Here is a 23149-nt window from a genome sequence, read left to right on the forward strand (position 1 = left end):
ACCTGCCACCACACCCAGCTAACTTTTGTATTTTTAGTAGAGATGGGGTTTCGCTAAGTTGGCCAGGTTGGTCTCAAACTCCTGCCCTCAAGTGGTCCACCCACCTGGGCCTCCCAAAGTGCTGGGATTACAGGCATGAGTCGCCATGCCTGGCAGAAAGTATATTTATTTATTCAACAGTTAGCTGTTGAATACTCACAATGTGCTAGACTCTATTCTAGGTTCTAGGGTATAGGAGTGGACACCACAGACAAAAACTCTTGTCATGAGTCTACTGAGTTGCCAGATACTACACAAGGTCTACAGTTTGAAATACATATTATAGGAGAAGACTATAAAAAGAAAGATAGGAACACAGAAAAACGAAACAAAATGTTGGGAGAAAAGTTGACTAGGAAGGTGACTTTTGAATCAAAACCTGAGCTAATCATGTATTAATAGATGTGTGAGTGAAAATCATCCTAATCTGAATAAAAAAGGAAAAAAAAAAAAAAAGCCAATGCAGAAGCCCAAAACTGGAAGCAAGCCTGGAATAGGAGGGTAATACGACCGGACAGTAAATGAGGGCAACAAGGATACCAGAGGCCAGTTCATGGAGGGCCTTGTGGAAGAGAGGGACTTTTACTCTGAGACCATTATAAAGCCATCAGAGGGGCTGGGGGCGGTGGCTCATGCCTGTAATCCCAGCACTTTGGGAGGCTGAGATGGACAGACCACTTGAGGCCAGGAGTTCAAGACCAGCCTGGTCAACAAGGTGAAGCCCTGTCACTACAAAAAATACAAAATTAATTGGATGTAGTAGTGTATGTCTACAGTCGCAGCTACTCAGGAGGCTGAGGCATGAGGATTGCTTGAACCTGGGAGGCAAAGTTTGCAGTGAGCCGAGATTGCGCCACTGCACTCCATCCTGGGCAATAGAGCAAGACTTCATCTCAAAAAAAAAAAAAAAAAAAATTGGAAGCTACTGGAGGGGTGTGACCAGAAGAGGAGACTGATTAGATTTGTATTTTTAAATGATCAGCCTATCTGCTGTGTTGAGAACAGGTAGAAAGAGACAAGCATAGAGGTAGGGAGATAGTTGATCCACACATGATTTTCCTTTCTTTTGCAGGTTTTTTTTTGTAAGATGAAAAATAAAAGCATTTTTCTATGGTGATAAGAATCCTCTAGTCAAAGTAAGATTGGAATGAGAAGATAAAATCAATTGTGAAGATATTAAGCATTAGGCTGATAAATTCGAGTCTTGTCTCATAGGCAATAAGGAGACACTGAAGTTGAAATAATATGTTTAAAATTGAACTTCAGAAAGATTAATATAATAGTTGACTGAAGAAAAAGCAACACATAAAACCAGTATTGTTAAAAATGCAGGCAAGAGGGAAACAGGCCCTAAGTTAGAGTCAAAGTGGACATGCTGAGAGGGAAGGTGATTTTAATAATGATACAAAAATATGGAATCAAGCACACATAGCAACAAATATTGTGGGTCAGGTGTGAAGTGGGGTGAGGAGTCCAAGTGAAGCATGAACTTTTACCTATGGCTGACTAAGAGAATAAGAATAGTATTTGTTGAAAAGGGAAAATAAGGAAGGAGTGCCGAGTAGACTGGGTTAACCGGTTGAGACAGTCAGATGTTACCGTGCTCACATGATAACCAAATGGAACATTACAAAGGCAGTGGAAAATAATCACCGTTTGAAGAGAATTAACTTAAGAAGACTCTCAGGCTGCTCAGAATTTTTGTAAATTATAAAAGGTTACTAAACTCAATTAAAATAAAAATATAGCCAATGTTTTGGGGCTCATTTCCTTTTAATGTGATTTTGAAGACAGTGAGTGATGAGTATGAACAAACATTTATGCAAAAACTCCTTTATAATTTCTTTATAAGCAAATTTCTCATTCAAAATATAAAATAATATTTTCTTAAGGTATATTTCATTTAAGAAGTAAAAAGTACTATGCACTAATTGGAAACATAGGAGAATGTATATTTTGATGTTTCAATTCCAATCAATACAGTTTGTTTCATGGTATCTATGATACCAAGAAGTCATTGTCAAAAATGAAAGAGTAATAATCAAGAATATCGGAAACCTTGAGAATTCAAAAATAACAGGTGCAAATCACAAACAATCCCTGTTCTTGTATGTTACTCCCAATTGTTTTCACTGCAGCCCTAGTGTCCACACCTGCTCTATGATTCTTGTCTGCCTTTAATACTGTCTTGCCTGGACTTTGGTGTCAGTTCTGTTTTCTAGATAGCTGACTTTCCAAAATGTCCCATGCCCTCACCCCAGCTTTACACTTAGCTCTTCAGTCCTATCTCAGCACTGAGCATTTCTCACCCTCTACCCCCAATGAGTTTTCACTTAGTCATTCCTAGCCTAGGACTGAAAGCTTGTCTCATTGTTTAACTGAATAGCAATCTAGATAGGACATATTTTCTAATTTATTTTTTAGGTTTATTTTTTCTTTGTATATATTTAGGGGTCACAAGTGTTGTTTTGTCCCATGGATATGTGGTGTAGCGGTGAAGTTTGAGTTTCAGTGTAAGCATCACCTGAATAATGTATATTGCACCCATTAGGTAATTTCTCACCCCTCACCCCTGCCACCATCCCATTCTTCAGTCTCCAATGTCTATTTTTCCACACTCTGTGTCCATGTATACACATTATTTAGCTCCCACTTGTAAGTGAGAACACATGGCATTTGACTTTCTGTTTCTGAGTTATTTCGCTGAAAATACCTGAACTCACCTGATCTTGTCTAGATAGCACATATTTTAACAACTCAGGAAAAGCTTCTAATACAGCTGTCAGCAACCTTGATGTGAGAACATATGAATTGTGTCTCTTGTATCCCAAGTCATGGGAGACACAAAGGAGGAAAAATGGAAGAAGAGGAGCAGAGAGAATAAAATAAAAAAGTGAAACAGAAAGAGAAGAGAGAGGGTAAATTTACCCTGGGCCAAGTATTTGTGCCACAGGTCATAATATCACAAATGCCAACCAAGGATTGATGCCAATCCATAATTAATTTTTCAAGTGTGTGTGGCATGAGAAAATGAGGTCAATTTAATGAATTTTTCATAATTAAAATTTGTTCAATAGATAGCTGCCATTTATTCTGAGTATATCCTTCGTCTTTTGTATTAAAATGTTCTATAAAAATTATAAAACTAATAACACTGCTTGCTTATTTTAAAATCATAGTGAAATTAAAAGTGGACAACTATACGTATGTCTGTATGTATAAGTATGTGCAGTTTATATTCTTGTGCTCTGAGAAATAAAAAAAAATTAGCGACTACTGTTGTAAATTAATTTACTTTGTACCAACATACCTCAACTGAAGAGTGTGGGTAGGGGCTTCCTGGAGTAAATAAAAGAAGTCATCAACACAGCCTTGATGTGTGTATACGTCAGTGAGTTCTTAGCAGCCACTGTTGTCTTTACTTAAGTAGCCAAAATAAACAGTAATAAAGCAAGCTAAATATTTCTTCAAAAGGTAAACAATAAAGACTGGTAAGCATCATAAAAGAGCTATCATCACCTCAGCTACTCTAACATCTATAAATCTGTGCATCAGCCTAGCCACTAATCCTTAACCCCATGGAGAAATGTCTTCATATGAGTTCAGTATATTTTCCTTTATATATTTCTACTAACGTGCCTGTTCAAATGTGTAGCTGCCTTTGTCTTGTTGGAACTGAACCCGAATGTTTTCTATGGCTGAAACAGTTCTTGCTAGGCTGCCTCCTGTGTATAACTCTCATTTTATCTCCTCTTTCTCTTTACCTCTATAGGCAGGAGCTTTTAGGGAGCTGAATTTTGTTCACCTAAGTGTGACTGACCAGTTAATGTATCACTGGACCTCCTAATGTTCACTCATTTTCTTCTATTGCCTCTAAATCATTATTCTGAAAAACATTTGCTATCTCTTCCCTTTCTTGTAATAGTCTTATCCAAGAAGACAGCAGCTTCAGTGCTCAAAGTGTCAGCCCCACAGTTCAATAACATGGATCAACTTCTATTCTAGCTCAATCTTCCTTAGCTATATAAATACAAATGAAAAAGAAATGCATCCGCCCCTCCTTAACACGCTCACTTCTGACCTTTCATGTTTTCACAAGAAATCAACATTTGCAGAGGCAACAGTACAAAAGAAAAATATAGGGAGGAAAGAGAGAAAGTAGTCTAGTATTTTCACCCTGCCAGAGAAGTATATTTACTCATAGCAAGAGCTGACCTTTCTCAGGAAGGACATCTTTAGGCAGGTGGCGTTCCTGTTAATCATGAATTATCATTCTGCTCCTTGCTTCTGGGCCTGCTCTCCTCACAAACACCCTGTCTATGTAAGAAAGCAAGAGACTCAGAGATAACACAGGAACACAAGGGCATGCCAAATTCTCTTAGAATCGTTGAACACTAGATCTGGAAAAGCATTTAGAGGCCACCCAGTGCACACGCCATGTTTTATAACTGTATTCATTTCGTAACAAGCGTTGCTTGAGAACCATTCCTGTGCGTATTGGGGTTGGGGACCTACCACTAAATGTAAAGATGGGAATGGGAATGTATAGACAAAAAAGAAAATTGTTCTTTTGCAGGAATACCAGCTAGAGAGGCCAAGAGATTTAGCTCAAGTGATACTGTGTTTGGTTTTTGTAATATATGAGGTGTCCTGACGTCTGGTATTACACACCTCTCATCCTTTCTAAAAGACATATTTGTGGCTGGGCGCAGTGGATCATGCCTGTAATCCCAGCACTTTGGGAGGCAAAGGCAGGTGGATCACCTGAGGTCCAGAGTTCAAGACCAGCCTGGCCAGCATGGTGAAACCCGTCTCTACTAAAAATACAAAAATTAGTCGGGCATGGTGGCAGGCACCTCTAATCCCAGCTACTTGGGAGGCTGAGGCAGGAGAATTGCTTGAACCTGGGAGGCTGAGGTTGCAGTGAGCCGAGATTGTGCCATTGCACTCCAGCCTGGGCGACAAGAGTGAAACTCCATCAAAAAACAAAAAAACAAAAAAAGGCATATTTGTTTATCTGTGCCAACTCCAAGGGTATTGATATGGTTTGGATCTGTGTCCCCACACAAATCTCATGTCAAACTGTAATCCCCAATGTTGGAGAAGAGGCCTGGTGGGAGGTGATTGTATCATTGGGACAGATTTCCTCCTTGGTCATATCTTTGTGATAGTGGGTGAGTGCTCATGAGATCTGGTTGTTTAAAAGTGTGCAGCACCTCCCCACCACCCCAACCCCTGCTCCAGCCATGTAAGATATGCCTGCTTCCCATTCACCTTCCACCATGATTGAAAGTTTCCTGAAGCTTCCCCAGAAGCCAGGGAGATGCCAGCAACATGCTTCCGATAGAGCCTGTAGAACCATGAGCCAATTATAAGTTACCCAGTCTCAGATATTTCTGTATAGCAATGTGATAATGGACTCATACAGAAAATTGATACTGAGGAGTCAAGTATTGCTATAAAGATACCTGAAAACGTGGAAGCAGCTTTGGAACTGGGCAACAGGCAGAAGTTGGAAGAGTTTGGAGGGCTTAGAAGAAAACCGGAAGATGAAGGAAAGTTTGGTACTTCCTAGAGACTGGTGAAATGGTTGTGACCAAACTTCTGATAGTGATATGCACAGTGAAGTTCAGGCTCATAAAATCTCAGATGGAGATGAGGAACTCATTGGGAACTGGAACAAAGGTCATTTTTGTTACACCTTAGCAAAGAGCTTGATTGTATTGCACCCCTGCCCTAGGGATCTGTGGAACTTTGAATTTGAGAGAGATGATTTAGGGTATCTGGCAGAGGAAATATTTAAGCAGCAGAGCATTCAAGATTTGTCCTGGCTGCTTGTAACAACCTGTGCTCATATGTGTGAGCAAAGAAATGACCTGCAACTGAAACTTACATTTAAAAGGAAAGCAGAGAATAAAAGCTTGGAAAATTTGCAGCCTGGCCATGTGGTGGAAAAGAAAAGCCCATTTTCAGGGGAAGAATTCAAACTACCTGCAAAAATGTGCATAACTAAAAAGAAGGCAAGTGCTGATAGCCAAGACAATGGGGAGAAAACCTCAAAAGCATTTTCAGAGACCTCCCAGTAGCCCCTCTCATCACAGGCCCAGAGGCCTGGGAGGACAGCATGGTCTCCTGGGCAAGACCCAGGGCCTCACTGCCCTGCACAGCCTCAAGACACTGCCTCCGGCATCCTAGCTGTTCTAGCTCTAGCTGTGGCTAGAAGGGGCCTAGGTACAGCTTGGGCCACTGCTTCAGAGGGTGCAAGCTGTAAGCACTGGCAGCTTCCACATTGCATGAAGCTTGCAGGTGCACAGAATGCAAGAGTTGAAGTTGGGAGCCTCTGTCTAGATTTCAGAAGATGCGTGAAAAAACCTGGATGTCCACACAGAAGACTGCTGTAGAGATACAGCCCACAAGGAGAACCTCTACTAGGGCAGTATGGAGGGGAAATGTGGGGTTGGAGTACCCACACAAAGTCCCCACTGGGGTACTGCCTAATGGAGCTGTGAGAAGAGGGCCACCATTCTCCAGACCTTAGAATGGTAGATACACTGACAGCTTGCACTGTGCACCTGGAAAAGCCACAGGCACTCAATGTCAGCTCTTGAGAGCAGCCGTGGGATCTGGGCCCTGCAGTGCCACAGAGGCAGAGCTTCCCAAGTCCTTAGAGCCCACCCTATGTACCAATGTGCCCTGGACATGAAACATGAGGTCAAACGAGATTATTTTTGAGCCTTAAGATTTATTGACTGTCTTGCTAAATTTCAGATTTGCATAGGGTCTGTAGCCCCTTGCTTTTGGCTGATTTCTCCCTTTTGGAATGGTAATATTTACCCAATGCCTATAATCCCATTGTATCCTGGAAGTAACTAACTTGTTTTTGATATTACAGGTTTACAGGGAGAAGGGGCTAGCCTTGTCTCAGGAGATGTTGGACTGTGGACTTTTGAGTTAATCCTGGAGTGAGTTAAGACTTAGGGAACTGTTGGCAAGACATGGTTATTTTAGAACACGAGAAGGACATGAGATTTGGGAGGGGCCAAGGGCAGAATAATATGGGTTGGATCTTTGTCCCCAACCAAATCTCATGTTGAATTGTAATCTCCAATGTTAGAGGAGGGGCCTTGTGGGAAGTGATTGGATCATGGGGGTGGATTTCCCCTTTGGTCCTGTTCTCCTGATAGTGAGTGGGTGTTTATGAGATCTGGTTGTTTAAAAGTGTGTATACCTCCCCCACCCTACTTGTTCCTGCTCCTGCCATGTAAGACATGCCTGATTCCCCTTTGCATTCCACTGTGATTTAATGTTTCCTGAGGCATTCCCACAGGCCACGCAGATCCCAGCATCATGCTTCCTGTACAGCTTGCGTAACCATGAGACAATTAAATGTATTTTCTTTATAAGTTACCCAGTCTCAGGTATTTCTTTTAGCAATGCAAGAACAGACTAATACTGATACTCCTCTTATCCTCCTACTGAATTCTCACTACTTTATCCTTAGTTTGCTAATTACAATAAAAGGAAAATGATGTCCATGTGCCTGAGCCTTGAAGCATGCTGTATGCTTCGTAAGAGCAGAAGCCATGTAGCATTCATCTTTAAGCCCACCCCTGGTCTGCGGACTGCCTTGAATACCACACATAATTATAATAGTCCCACTATAGCCATAATTTCGCAGTCCAAAAACATTAAGATATTTTGAGACTGCAGTCCAAAAACAGTAAGATCTTTTGCGAGAAAGAGAGAACACATTCACATAACTTTTATTACAGTATATGGTTAGGAATGTTCTATTTTATTATTAGTTATTGTTGTTAGTCTCTTACTGTGCCTAATTTAGAAATTAAACTTTATCATAGATATGTACGTATAGGAAAGACATAATGTGTATAGGGTTCACACTACCTGATGTTTCGGGCATCCACTGGAGGTCTTGAAACATATCCCCTGCAGATAAGAAAAAACTATTGTATAGTTCTTATTAAATTTGCATATGTTTATCCTGGGTATAGATACAGCTATAACCTATGCTGATGAAATAGCATGTGTGGAAGCAGTAGGCATCAGGAAAATATGTAATGATCAAGAATTGGTCTACCATTCTCAGTGATTTCATGGCTCAGTGATTTGCAAGTCTATGAAAAGATTACAGTTGAGTTGTTACATAAGAATAAAAGATAGTCTTCTTCAAACTTGCTTGATTCTTGTCTGACTTGTAACTTTTAACCAACTAGGAATGAAACTAATGATTTGCATAGTTTCTTAAGCCCTATTAGAAAGTAAACAATGCTAAGGAATCACTGTTATTTCAGTCTCACAGATTATAATACTTTTTCCATACCATTTGCCATTCATTGTTGCAGGCCGAAAGAGTAAGGGTTGTGATCAACTCAGTACACCACTGGAGGCTATATGAGTAAACAGCAAACTGTTCTCATAAATGCAGGATGTTAGCAAGCTGACAACTGTGTCTGCCGCCCAGAAGGAATGCTGAGGGCAGTCACGCCCCAACTGCAGTGTTTCTGCTAATTAGGCACATCTGAAGCCTGTTAGCAATAATGTGAACCTGTGATCAATCAAGCAGCTGACCAATCATTACCTCCTCCTCCCTGCTTTTTCTACCCAATAAATATGAAGGGCTGTGGAAACTCAGGGCTGCCCTTGCTCACTAGAAGCAGGGAGCCCTCTTCTTCTTCCCCATGTTACATTTCCTTTAAAACAGTTACTTTTGTTTTAAGTTTTCATTTCTGCATTCGTCCTCCTTCATACAGTCCCGTGGTAACCATGGCAAACCATGGCAATTCATGACACTGACAGATAAAAAGATGATTTTAGGTCCCTTGTTATAAACATATTTTTATATCATGTGCCTAACATATGTTAAATTATAGCAAAGACAACTGACCGAAGATAATCAGAAATATTGGAGAACATGAACATGGATTGGCTTAATATACAAAAATTGTATTTAATTTTAAGACTGTTTTGCATCATAAAGAGTTTTGTGAAAGCATAATAAATCATTTCATTGTCTATAAATTAGACAATTACAGCTAGAGAATTTGCCAGGGTCTTCACCACAAATCAAACTAGTTTTCAGAAAGCACAAATTGGTAATAAAAACAGAATAACATACTAAAATTTTTAAAAATACAAAATTTAGAAGTTTTTTTGTAAGAAAACAAAGAATGGATTATAAATAAAACCCTTAGGATGAGATTTTAATAGTCAAAACTTAAACCAACACTATCTGCTTATTGTGGTAGGTAAATAGGAACTAGGTATAGTAGAATTTTGCTGTTTTGAGCCACATCAAATTTATTCATCTCTTTTTCCTTTGTAATAGCATCCAACTTTTAATTTAAATACCCATCTTCCCTATGCAATCTATGTACCTCAGGACTAAATAACTTTGGCATTTCTACATTCCTGGTTCACAGATGTTCATACAACCTAAGCTGGTTCAATGAGATAGAAATCCAAGTCTTCTGTGGAAATGTTTTCTCTTCCCTTTGGGTTACAGTGAGGGAGCAAGTTCTCCCAAGATCCCCTGTAGCCATTTTCAGATCACTATAGAGGAAGGCTGATGAGAATGTTATCAACTCCTGGGAGCAGAATTAAACATGTAGAAAGAAAAAATAAGTTCTGGTGAAGTTTGTGGGGAAGCCACATGAAGCTCTGACTAAAATGAGACCGAATTCTTCAGTTTTGAGGTATGTGAATCTGTAAAACTTTGATTATTTTCAGCTGAGACTTATTTCCTGATTCTTGCCAAAGTATCACTCTTAATACTTTTGGTCATCAAAATCTGGCCCTTGATATACATAGAATTCAATTTTGTCTGAATGTACCTGGAAATGATCAAATTCCTGGAGAATAACTCATGCTAACTAAATGAATAAAAAATAGAATAAATGTTACTAGAATAACAAATGTGAACTAGAATCACAATTAATTATTTTTCAATAATAAATTACTGAAAAAAAGTGGGTTTTCATTCCTTCCATAACCACATTTTCTCCCTGTCTGAAATCTAAATGAGAAGCCAACTTTTATCCAGGAATGTACATGATGATCTTGAATTTTTAAAAAATGGTAATAATTTGTATTATTTTAATGACACATTTTCTGAAGTATATGTAGAATGTGAGTTCTGGTGTCTATTAACCACTATTACATGAAGAAAAGGATTTCCAAAGTGAAACTGACTTGATAAATTTTAGGTTAAATAATTTAAAGTGCTTTCATTACAGGACTTCTCAGATCCTTTACTAAGTTAACATGCTTTTTAAGTATCAAGAGAAACATACATTATAGATTATGCAGATGCCACTTTCCTTCTCCTGTGGAAAAGTTATAGCTATAACTATGTAGTGTTTTTCTTATCATTTTAACTCTCACTTTCAACTATATTCTGAGTCCAATCACTCTAACCAGTTCCACTACTTATACCATGGGCCACATCAACACCTTTTCTCACCTGGATTATTGCAATAGCCTGGGCTTACTCTCTTACCCTTGACCTCAAATTCTTTATTCACCATTAAACAACCAGTGTGATCCTTTCTAAACTGAAGTCAGATTATGTCATCTGCATAAAATTACCCAATGGTGTTTCATAACACAGTAAAATTTAAAACTGTACCGTGATCTAAGAAACCCTTCCCCTGATCTGCCCTCTGGCCCTGTGTCTTCATCTCTCGACGTTCTCTCTTACTCATTCTGTTCCAGCATGCACCTCCTTGCTGTTCCTCACACAGGCACATGCCTGCCTTGAAGCCTTCACATTTACCTCTGTCAAATGCCCTCTGCCTGCCCAGGTAGACTCCTGACCTGTGCTCTCAATTTATTCTCATCTCTCCTCAGAGAGATCCTTCCTAATCCAACCCATCAAAAACAATATCACCACATCACTTGCTGTCTCCTGACCCTGTTTTGTTTGTCTCCAAAGCACTTTTCTCTACCTGATATTATATACTTATTGGTGTATTTATTTTGTGTTACCTCCAGTAAAATGCAAGTTCCATCAGGGCAGGGATTTGGTTTGATTTGTTAATAGTTCTGCAACAGTACCTTTTTACAGAATAAGCATAAGATAAATGTTTTTTGAATGAATGGAAAGGCAAAAAGTCTGCTCCTCAGAATATCAGAAAAAAGTAACAAATTCTTCTTTTCTCTAGGTGCCATGCTGACCACTCTTTAATCTATTAACAACATTTAACAGAGTATTTCTTGAGAGTTTCTTCTTGCTGATTACAACTATATTCCAATCATGTTTTTCTTGATTAAACATTTTTTTCCTAAGGCGTCTTTACTTTTACAGGTTAATTTTAGAATGGGTTATTTTCCAGAAATATAATCTCACTCACTGCATAATAATTTTTAAAAATAATTGTATTTTTTAGCATAATTTTTTTTTTTTGAGACAGAGTCTTGCTCTGTCACATAGGCTGGAGTGCAGTGGCGTGATCTCGGCTCATTGCAACATCCACCTCCCAGGTTCAAGCGATTGTCCTCCCTCAGCCTCCTGAGTAGCTGGGATTACAGGGATGCACCACCATGCCCAACTAATTTTTGTATTTTTAGTAGAGATGGGGGTTCACCATGTTGGTCAGGCTGGTCTCGAACTCCTGACCTCATGATCCGCCCGCCTCAGCCACTCAAAGTGCTGGGATTACAGGCGTGAGCCACCGCACCTGGCCTTTTTAGCATAATTTTAAGTAATGTTAGGGCTACTTTGCTGAAAACTGCATATATAGATCGTGCTTATCCACTAAATATATTTTTAAAATCTTTTATATACTCTTAGCTTAGTTAGTTCATAGGCAGTAGGTACCTTGTGTGACATACAGCTTTGTAATGAAAACTGGTGTTTTATTGGGTGGAACTGGAGTCATGCTCTACCTTACATGTGCTATTTAAACTCTTTACGCCTAGGATTTTTCATCGGTAATTTAGTGATAATAAAAATAAATTATCCTACAGTTCTATTAGAAAGACTAAATGCAGTAGACCATTCAAAGTGCTTAGCACAGCTCTCAATATGTGAGGAACACTCAAATGTTAACGGTTTCACTATTAGTACTACTATTGAGCCTGAGTATTATGCACCAATACTTCATCAGAGATTCTTGATAAGTTAAATCTGTGCCATTCAATAGGATCATTTATAGTCTCTGAGGCAAAGCATGGATCCTAATATAAATGAACTAAACATACACCAATAGTAACAACCCACAGATAAAAACTGGGTGTAGCAATTGCACTCCTACAGATTCTATAATCGAAAATGGTTTGCAAAGCCAACCATTTAAATTGGGCTGATAATCATTCTTAGAAGCACTAGAAATATTCTTAGACTTTGTTTCTAGTTGTAAAAAAAAGTAATGATAAAAATATTGAAAGTGACAGTGTTTTCCACATATATAAGGTGTTCTATTTTACAAAAGGCCATCTTCCAAAGACAGCACTGGGGCATAGGGATTAAGCATGAAGACTCTGGAGATCACTCGCCCAAGTTCAAATGTGAGTCCTAGGGCTTTTCATCTATGTGACCTTAGGCAATTTCTTCACCACTTTGTGTTCTAGTTCTTTCCTCTACAAAATGAAGAAGAAAGTGTCTGTATCATCAGATTGTTGTGAAACTTAAATGAGTTACTCCACATAAGGCATTTACTATAAGGCCAGCAATATATTAAATACTCAAAAGTTAGCTCTTACTGACTTTCACAACAGTTCTTTTAAATACCCAAGAAAAATACTATAATCCTCATTTTACAGAAAAAGAAACTAATAGATAAGTGCTTTGGCCAAAATCATAGAACTTATTTTGCGATGGTGCTGTGACTAGGATATAAACTTTCAAACTCCTCAACTGGTAATATTAACACAATAAGACTGTCTTCTCCATTTATGTGAAAAGAGAAACAGAACATAGATAATACATGCAGACAACGTATTTAAGAGACATTATGAAGGTAGGTATCTTAGTCTATTTGAGTTGCTATAACAAAATACCTTAGGCTGGGTAATTTGAAAATAATAGAAATTTATTTCTTACAATTCCCGAAGCCAGAAAATCCAAGACCAAGCTCCTACTGTCTGCTTTCAAGATGGCACCTCTTGCTGCATCCTCATGAGGAAAGCAGAAGGGGCAAAAAGGGCCAAACAGACTCCCTCAAGCCCTTTTATAAGGGCACTAACCCCAATCAGGAGGGTGGAGCCTCATGACATAATCATCTCCTAAAATCCCTATGTCTTAACACTATTGCATCGGAGATTAAATTTCAACATGAATTTGGAGGGACACAAACATTCAGACCATAGGTGTAGGTTTTCACCAACATGTATCAGTGTTTCATATTTTTTTTTTTTTGAGACTTTGTCTCGCTCAGTTGCTCAGGCTGGAGTGCATTGGTGCTATCTTGGCTTACTGCAACCCCTGCTTCCCGGGTTCAAGTGATTCTCCTGCCTCAGCCTCCCTAATAGCTGGGATTACAGGCGCATGCCACCACGCCCAGCTAATTTTTGTATTTTAGTAGAAATGGAGTTTCACCATGTTGGCCAGGCTGGTTTCAAATTCTTGACCTCAAGTGATCCACCGGCCTCAGCCTCCCAAAGTGCTGAGATTACAGGTGTGAGCCACCACTCCTGGCCCATACCTTTTATTAAGATAATAAAAACTTCTATACTTGTTAATAAATAGCCACCACTCTGAGCCCTTTGAGTCTACTCTTTCAAGTTCCCCGACCACCCACCCAACACCAATGCCTGTGCTGATCTACTCCTTGGCTTAGCAGCCCCTGAACCTCCTACATTTAGCATATAAAGAATGAATGTCTACTATAGTGGCCTAAGGTTGCTGTTTGCTGCCTTCCTCTTCTGATTATTTGATGCAAGTACAGCTCCTGTTTTTAATACTGTTAAAATTTCCTCTGGATGGTAAAGACTTCACAGAACTATGATGAGGATCAAAGAAAGTTGTGTTTATGATAGTGACGTTAAGCTAGAATTTGCTGCATATGAAATCATCTTTCTTGATCTATGCAAAGCACAAGGCCACATGCCTATGACACAAATCTGAACATTTCCCAAAGGATATCCTAGTATGAACTATCCTTGTCTTTATATAAAAATACCAATTAAGTATTTTTAGAAATTAGAATAAAATCCCAGTCAACAATTCTTGTCAGTATCATCTATCTGTCTATCATCTATTTATCCATTTAGTCAATTTCATTTTCTGCCAAAGTATTCAGTAAAAAAGCAGCTTTGTGATGTTGCAGGAAACAAATGCCTCCGTGAAAGAGAAGGTGAGGGGAGGGTGGCTTCAAGTTACAAATAGTGGGTTAAAGCCAGGGGTGGTGGACCCTTAAAATCCCAGCTACTCTGGATGGTGAAGCAGGAGGATTGCTTGAGCCCGGAAGTTCGAGACCAGCCTGGGCAAAATAGGAACACCTCCATCTCTGAAAAAAAAAAAAAAAAAAAAGGAGTGGAGGAAATAAATAATGAGTTTAATGAGTTAATGTCAAGGTGTTTCAAAGAGCTGGAATGCAAGTTCCATCAGGGCACAGATTTTGAGGTGGCTGTAGAAAGGAGCATAATTTTCTTTTCTGCAGAGCCACAACAGAGTTGGTGGTTTTACAGTTTAATACAATAGACTTGGTTTTGAGAAGAGTTTCCTTACCTCAGGAATCATAATGTGAAATTGCCTAAGTTAAATTTCTAGGCATTTTTTTTGATAGATGAAAACAAACACTTTTTTTTAAGGAAAAAAAAAGAGTGTCCTTTAAAAATATAAAAACCATTCCATAGATACTCAAATTATTTTTTGCTGAAGCTCCAAATTTGTGCTTATTTATATTTCTAATTTTATCTCCCATTTTTACATATTTAACCACCTGCCATCTTTGCCTGTCTAAGGAATGGAGTAAAATTTGGAAAAAAAAATTATAGTAATGTGGGAAAATGTACATTTCTTGTAACTAAGAAAATAGGTCACTTAAAATGTAATTCCATATGCAATGTACTAGAGGCATTTTGGATTTTAGCTGTAATGTGTGTACTTGCACTTCATCCATACCCATTAAAGTTTATTTATATTTAACCATTATTGCTTTAAAAATAATTGTTATTCTACTTTAGAAGGAAAACAACGTAAAGATTTTGGAAACTATGTCTTTTGTCATAATTTTAAAGGTATTAGTGTGAGTAGCTGTGCTTCAAAAAGGGATAAGAAAACAGAAAAGAGATCAAAATGATGTGAGGAATGGATAAGAAAATTTGTATTTGCATAAAGGTACCCACCTAAATATGGCTTTTGACAGCCTTCTGTTATTACATCTCTTCATTCATACATAATAAAATGTATTTGTTTTAGGCCATGCTGATATAATACTAACATCACTAGCTCAACAGGAGACATTATTAGGAAATTTCCGTATATATATATATATATATATATATATATACATATATATGTATATATGTGTATATATGTATATATATGTGTATATATATGTGTGTATATGTATATATGTATATATGTGTATATATGTATATATGTATATGTATATATGTATATGTATATATGTATATATGTGTATATATATGTATATATGTATATATATGTATATATGTATATATGTATATATACATGTATATATGTATATATGTATATATACATGTATATATACGTATATATGTATATATGTATATATACATGTATATATACATGTATATATGTATATATGTATATATACATGTATATATACATATATATCTGGTTTTATTACATTTATCAAATTAACTACAGTCATGCATCACTTAAAGACAGGAATATGTCCCAAAAAATGCATCACTAGGCAATTTTGTCCTTGTGCAAACATCATAGAATGTACTTACACAAACCTAGATAGTATAGCTTACTACATACCTAGGCCATATGCAATAGCCTAATGCTTCTCGGTTACAAACCTATGTATTATGTTACTGTACGGAATACTGTAGGCAATTGTAACACAATGGTATTTCTGTATCTAAACACAGAAAAGGTACATTAAAAATATGGTATAAAAGATCTTTTAAAATGGTTCACCTGTATAGGGCATTTACAAAGATGAGTAAATTAGTGAGTGGTGAGTAAATGTGAAGGCCTAGGACATTACTGTACACTGCTGTAGACTGTATAAACACTGTCCACCTTGGCTACACAACATTTATTTTAAAAATAAAGAAAGTGTGCTACAACATTATGGCAGTTACTATGTCACTAGGTGATAAGAATTTTTCAGCTCCATTATAATTTTATAGGGCCACTGTCATCTATGTGACACATTGCTGTGGTTACTTTAGCATTGTGTAGCCAAAAGCTTCATGGCACACAAATGTAGATATAATTTGCATCTTGCGTTAGTGATGCTTGATGTTAAGTAGCAAAGAGAAAATGCAAAAACTTGCAATCTTATACATACCTAATTATCAGTCCATCGACAGCAGAATCTTTTTCTTCCAGCTTAAAAAGGAATGGAGACACTATTATCAGGAACCAGCAGGCATCTATTTACACTATCCAGAGAGATTACACTGAAGTCCATGCATGCTGTATGCTGTTTACAGTCCTTTGGGGAAATGATTAGTGGAGCAAATAGCTCTACTGACCTGCTGAAAGCATAATCCATTATCACCCAAGGCTGTCTTACAATGACAAAATATGAAAACATCAGAATAACCTCTTTAGAAAGCAAACAGGTATTACTGCATAATGTGGTCAACAGGTAAATAGCACAATAAACTCAAATCATACAGTCTCATCTCTTGCCTTCTTAGAGTCATTTGAAAGAGAAACAAGAGAAAAGCCACACCTGGTGTTTGTAGATGACACCCCAATATTTGCAAATATCAAGCTGCTAAATGCATGCTAAGCATCTTTAGAGGCCAGTGTGTTTGCAAACTCACTTTCTTCCCGGACTATGACTTCACAGTAGGGTGTGCAATTTTTATACACAATGCAGGATTCATTGGAACCATAATTTAGACAATTTTCAATATGGGGCATAGTGTTACCTGTCTCAGATAGTTTCTTTTTAAATCCCACTCTTTGAGTAATTCATCCATGTTTCCCTTTCTTCTTGAGTACATGAAAAAGAATAAAGCATATTATCTCCCCATCCACCTCAATCCTATCAACCTTGCCACCCACTGCAATTACTTTTCACACTACCCTGCATGAAACAGAGGAACAGCCATTAAACCACTACCAAATACTAGAAGCAAAGGCTGCTCCAGCCCACAGCTGAACTTAATAAAACCGTTAATGTCAGAGCCTGCCGGCTAGCTTCCCAGGAACACCACTTGCTCAAAATCCTTCCATTCCAGCCATGCATGTGGCATTTCATCCCTCTCCCCAAGCAGAACCATGCCATCTGCTGTGAGGCACAGATATACTACATGCCAGGTGACATTTTCCTTTAAATTACTTTTCTTTTTATTTACTAGGAAGTATACTCAACAGGCAAAGAGCAAGAAGAGTTTTCAGTTCTACGTAGGCTTGTTTTCTCCAATTTCTTGACATTTATCATATTCTGGCTCTGCATTTGGATGGTTGGTGAGTTATTTATGGGTGGGCGTCCTTGGAAATAAGTTTGTTTATATGTAGTAAAAACCTTGAGCTCTGGCACACCAATAAACCATGGGTTAACTGTGGAGTTGAATTTAAAAAAAAAAAAAAAAGGAAGAGGAAAGAGTCATTAAATCAATAATACTGAGGTCCCATGGAACTGTGCGAAGTCAATAACATCATAAACTTTTATACTGACTTCAGCATGAGAACATGCTATCATCTGTGGCAAGTGATGGCAAAAGCATTTAGATCTGATACATTTGATGTAACAAAAAAAGAGATGGGGAGGCTTTGAAGATGCTTTATACTTTTGCCTATTTTGGATAAGGTTAAAATCTACATGCATAGATAGCAATGCATTTAAAGTAACCAGAGACTGTGGTGGGGTTAAAGGAAAATTTTGAAAGAGTCTATTGGAGAAAATTCCTTACCTTCACATCTAATTCAAATTACAGATATAAACATATGCTTCTCTTTAGGAATATATGTAAATATCTTAAGCTATAGATTTGGAGTGTTAGTCTATAAAAGAGATATAAACTATAAGATTCATATGTGTGGTCACAGTGGCCCTTTTGCAAGATTTCCCCCATGAGAGGAAGCGTATTCCATTTAAGAACTAGGACCTGTGTTAAAAGCCAGATCAGTTATAGTATGATTCACTGTATTTGGTGCATAATCTAAGACTACTTTAGTGACTATTATTTGACCTATTTATAAATACTGGTAGTGGGGCACCTTGACAATTTTAGACTGAAGTATATGCAATGAGCAAAACATTCAAGCCTAAACACATCAGAATTAATTTTCTCCATTTATAATTACTCAGTCAATTGTTTACACATACACAAATTATTTCACAGTTTACTACCCCTGGAATTGACTAATAAATAATAGATTTATATTTAATAAATTCTTAATTACCTTCCTCCATTTGCTGTGTCCTTTTATTCACTATTAATTTCCTCCTTGACTTCATGCATTCAAATATCTATCTCCATCACGTCACTAAAACTCACCCTAAAGCTATTGATGACCTCCCCCTGACTGAACTCTCTAATGTTCACTTTGGCAAACAGATTGATTCCTTGAAAACATCAATCTGATTGTGTCAATTCTTACTATCTTCTGTCCTCCTTCTCCCAGCCTTGACAAAACATTTAACCGGTGATGTTTTATGATCCTCGCCTCCGATCTATACAAACACCTCCTTCTGCCCTCACCCCAGAGCCCCTCCCACTCAGCAATCCAGATCTCTGACTTTCCCTATTTTCTCATATTTGTCGTGGCCCATATGTCCATGTTATTTCTTTTCTGGATGTTCCTTTTTTTCCTTTGGAAAACATGCCCTCACGATACCTGTTACGTCTCACTTGTAGCATTTATTACAATTTCCAATTTGTACTAATTATTTGATTATTGAGGAAACCTGTTCTTTTGAACTAGCATATAAGCTTCCTGGAGACATGAGAAATGGTGTTTCTTGTACCTTTGAATATTTAGCCTCTGGCACTCTGCTTAGCACATACTGAGCACATAATAGAAATCTGCTCATGAATGGATGATGAGGTATCATTTCAGCTACGATCCTGCTGGACTCTTATACTACTGATCCATAAGTACAAGGAAGGTTAGAACATAGGCTTGGACACAGGATCCACAAAATTAACGATCAATTCCCTCATAAACTGTATATTGTGCTTTTTCTTAAAAAGAAGTTAACAAGACAGTTATGGTCACTGTCTTCAAGGAATTTATATTATAATGTAATAATGGGTAAAATAAAAACAAGTAAAGAAAAATTGAACAAAATTACAGACTGTGATAAGTGCTAAGAAGGAAAATACATAAGGATTGGCATAAGGAAAAACAAAAAAAGAAAGGTCCCTCGGGTGGTCAGGAAAAGCATCTCTGAAAAGAGAAAGCTGAGACACCTAGAAGAAAAAGAAATGAGCTGTACAGAGAATGAAGGATAAGAACCTATCAGGCAGAGACGGAAGCATGTTCAAAGGCTCTGATGCCAGCATTGGCATGGTATTTTCCAGAAACAGAAGCTTAGTGAACCAAGCATAGAGTGCCATGGTATGAGACAGAAGAGAGCTGGGGTTCTGCAGACCAACATAAGGTGTTTTGATTTTATTTTAAATGCATTGATGGTCATCGAAGAGTTTTAAACAGGGAATACCATACTCTGGTTGACATGTGAGCAAGATCACTGTTGATTCTGTATAAAGAATGGATCAGACTGGGCCAGAGTGGAAGGAAACAAGCCCACTGGGAGGATTAGGGACTTGTAGAAATAGCATGGCATGGAAGAGGTGGTGGCAGCGTAGATGGACTGATATGGGCAGATTTGAAATATGTTTTGAGCCGGGCGCAGTGGCTTACACCTGTAATCCCAGCACTCTGGGAGGCCGAGGCGGGTGGATCACGAGGTCAGGAGATCAAGGCCATACTGGCCAACATGGTGAGACCCCGTCTCTACTAAAGAACAAAAAATTAGCCGGGCGTGGTGGCATGCGCCTGTAGTCCCAGCTACTCAGGCGGTTGAGGCAGGGGAATCGCTTGAGCCCGGGAGGCGAAGGTTGCAGTGCGCCGAGATTGCGCCACTGCGCTCCAGCCTGGGCGACAGAACGAGACTCCACCTCAAAACAAAACAAAACAAAAAAAAAGAAATATATTTTGAAGGTAGAAATTTAAAAGACTTGCTAAAAGCTATGGATGTTGAAGGAGACAAAACAATCCAGAAAGACTCCAGGTTCGAAGCTTAAACACCTGGCAAGATGATGATGGGACTTACTGAGATGGAAGGCCTGGTGGAGGGAAGAAGGAGAACGAGAGGACAAACCAACCCGGCATTTGGGGCTCAGTCTTTTTTGATCAAAGCATTCTGCCTTTCTTTTCATATATATTTCTACAAAACCATGGATTTTTGCCATCTAGTTAGAATTATAGATATCTGTTTTTCTTGTATTTGTTATTGAAAAACAGGATTTTGCCTTTTTCGATAATGTCTGATTTGTCAATAAACCCTAAATCTAATGTGAACCCTCGATTAGGTAAATATTTTCAACTTATAAGACCAGTGTCTGCCCTAAGTCTGCAGACACTCACAGAAAACAACATCACGATAGCAGATTCGCCGGAGTAATGAGTCACTATGAAAACTGTTGGAGTAAAGGACTGGAGGTGTCCTCCACTCATTAAAAAAATAAAATCCATTTAGCAATGAAGCAGAGAAGTGAGCTCCAACTGATCAAAACTTGTAGCATTAGAAGAGAGTCCAAAATGCTCTGTAGGATGAACAGAGGCTGTGATAGCATCTAGTCAATATAATTCAATTAAGGAAAATGGGCTCCAACAGTGAAACAGCACATGAACATCGTCAGTGCAAATTTTTAAAAAGATAAAATCAATGACAAAAGGAGAAGTCTAGAAATGCAGTGCCCCATGTAATAATGTCAGGAAACCCCCCATCTGAAAAGTGCAAAATAAAGACATCACCACCTCCACAGCTTTTGCTTGCAACACAACAGGGCAGACACAGGAGACAACAGACAGGACGAGGAGGGAAACTGCCCTTTTCCTAATACCTTCTCACTCTCTCCATCCAAAATAAGCCCCCATGGGTAATTAACTAAATACCAACCATGGCATATACATTTCAGACCATTCGTCCTTTGAGACCAATAGTTCTCGATTTTGATAAGACACAACCCTTTTTAAAGGTGGTGACACTAGAAATTCTCTCTTTAGGAAAAATGTTCTTAGAATGATGAACATTTACTTACATACTGTTTCACAGTGTTCACAGCACTCTCTCTCCCTGCCCCATCTTAGAGTCTCAGGATTTTAAGGGTTTCAGGTTAAGAACAGCTCTTGTTTTGGTGTAAATGAAAGTGATCTCATAATAAAAACCTGTTTTGTGGAGCAGTCCGGTAACAATCTGTAGGTCTCTTTGCTGCCTCGTCAGCAGCTGAAGCAGGCACTCCTATCCCCACCCTTTTGGGCTGTAAATGTCAAGTTGTTTTCTCAGCTCCTTTGCCGCCCCTGGGGCTCCCAATATTTCAAGAGCTTTTGATGTTACTGCAAATGGAGTTTGGTCTCAAAAGCCACAGTGCCACCTGTTCCAAGTATAATAATAATAAACATTTATCACATACTTCTTATAGTCATAAATTTTCACACCAACCTATGAGGTGAGGACCACTATTAGCTCTGTCTTAACATTTGAAGAAACTTCAATAAAGAAACTTTCCTGGTATTAACCATTTAATTTTCACCTTGGAACATGGAAGACTGTAATTTTCAGTATCCTTGCATCCAGATCAGGCCATATTTCTGGTTATACCCAACAAAATGTGAATGGAAATAACATTCACCTCTTCTCTCCTTGCACCCCAAATGTTCTGTGAGATCATCTATGGTTTGCCACACACTGATGCCCAGATAAATGCAGGGATTCAGGAGAACATCCAGGGGATAGCAGACATCACTACACAGAAGGGGCATGATCTCTTAGTCACCATCTGGAGTAGGGCTCCCCAGGATAGCTGAGGAACATCTGAACTGGATTTTATGATAGCTAGAAATACATGCACTTGTGTTGTGTTAAGCACTGAAATTGTAAGGTAGTTTGTTACAGTGTGCATTAGCATTACCTGATTAAGGTAACTGTACTTGGTTATTTGAGAGAATGGGATTGAAACCCAGGCCTTCTCACTCCAAAACACTCAAGTTTAAATGCCACACTACACAGCTCCCATCCAGCTGCTTGGCATGTATGTTTTCGATGAAGATACAATAATTGGTTAGTTGCTTGAAAATCATAGTTTTTATGGGGAGCAAAAAGGGCCAGTGCTAGGGAATTTGTTTGTGCAAAAAAAGTAGCAGCATATCTGGGGAATGTGTCTTAGGAAAGAATAAAGAAGGGTTTGAGAGTGTTTGCCCAGCCCTTGTCTTGTGATGCTCTGGCTATAACATCCTTCTCATAGTCACCCAGAAAACTGCAAACAAAACAACTTGAAAGCTTGAAAAAAAAAAAAAGCACAATCATTTTTACAGAATGGGTCTCTGAACCTTTAGGATAAAAAGAGCTTTCTGTGGGAATTAAGATAATTACTGAAGGAAGATTGACAGAAATCATTTCACCAGCATGAGTGAAATCTGGAGCCATGTTAATGAGAACTGGGACGTGGGAAGATAGGAAAGGAAATATTCATGGTATGCAAGAGAAATAAGTGGCTATCACTTTAGATGGAATACTATTAGGTCCTGGAGTTAACTCCTCCTCTCCAGGAGGAGAAAAAAAAAAGAAGAAGAAAAAAATAGAATTTGGCTTGAATAAAAATAAAGAGGAAAAAAATGGAGTATCTGGGATTGAACTGTACTCTGTATCCGGGGAAACAGAAAATGAACAGATGGTCATAAAAAATGCAGAGATTTACAAATATGGAAAAAAACAAAGATTTTGTGACTATAAAAGTGGAT

General features: G+C 38.3%; 1 long non-coding RNA gene across 1 annotated transcript; it reads right to left on the bottom strand.

The window, feature by feature from the left end:
* Window positions 1-16512: 16512 nt before the first annotated feature.
* On the bottom strand, window positions 16513-18678 carry LOC129524134 (uncharacterized). The gene is made up of 3 exons (XR_008667811.1): window positions 18584-18678; window positions 17104-17164; window positions 16513-16552 (listed from the first exon to the last, which is right to left on the bottom strand). It is a non-coding gene; the product is annotated as an uncharacterized lncRNA (long non-coding RNA).
* Window positions 18679-23149: the final 4471 nt, after the last annotated feature.

This window comes from Gorilla gorilla, chromosome 7 (assembly GCF_029281585.2).
Source record: "Gorilla gorilla gorilla isolate KB3781 chromosome 7, NHGRI_mGorGor1-v2.1_pri, whole genome shotgun sequence".
Taxonomy (NCBI): Eukaryota; Metazoa; Chordata; class Mammalia; order Primates; family Hominidae; genus Gorilla; species Gorilla gorilla.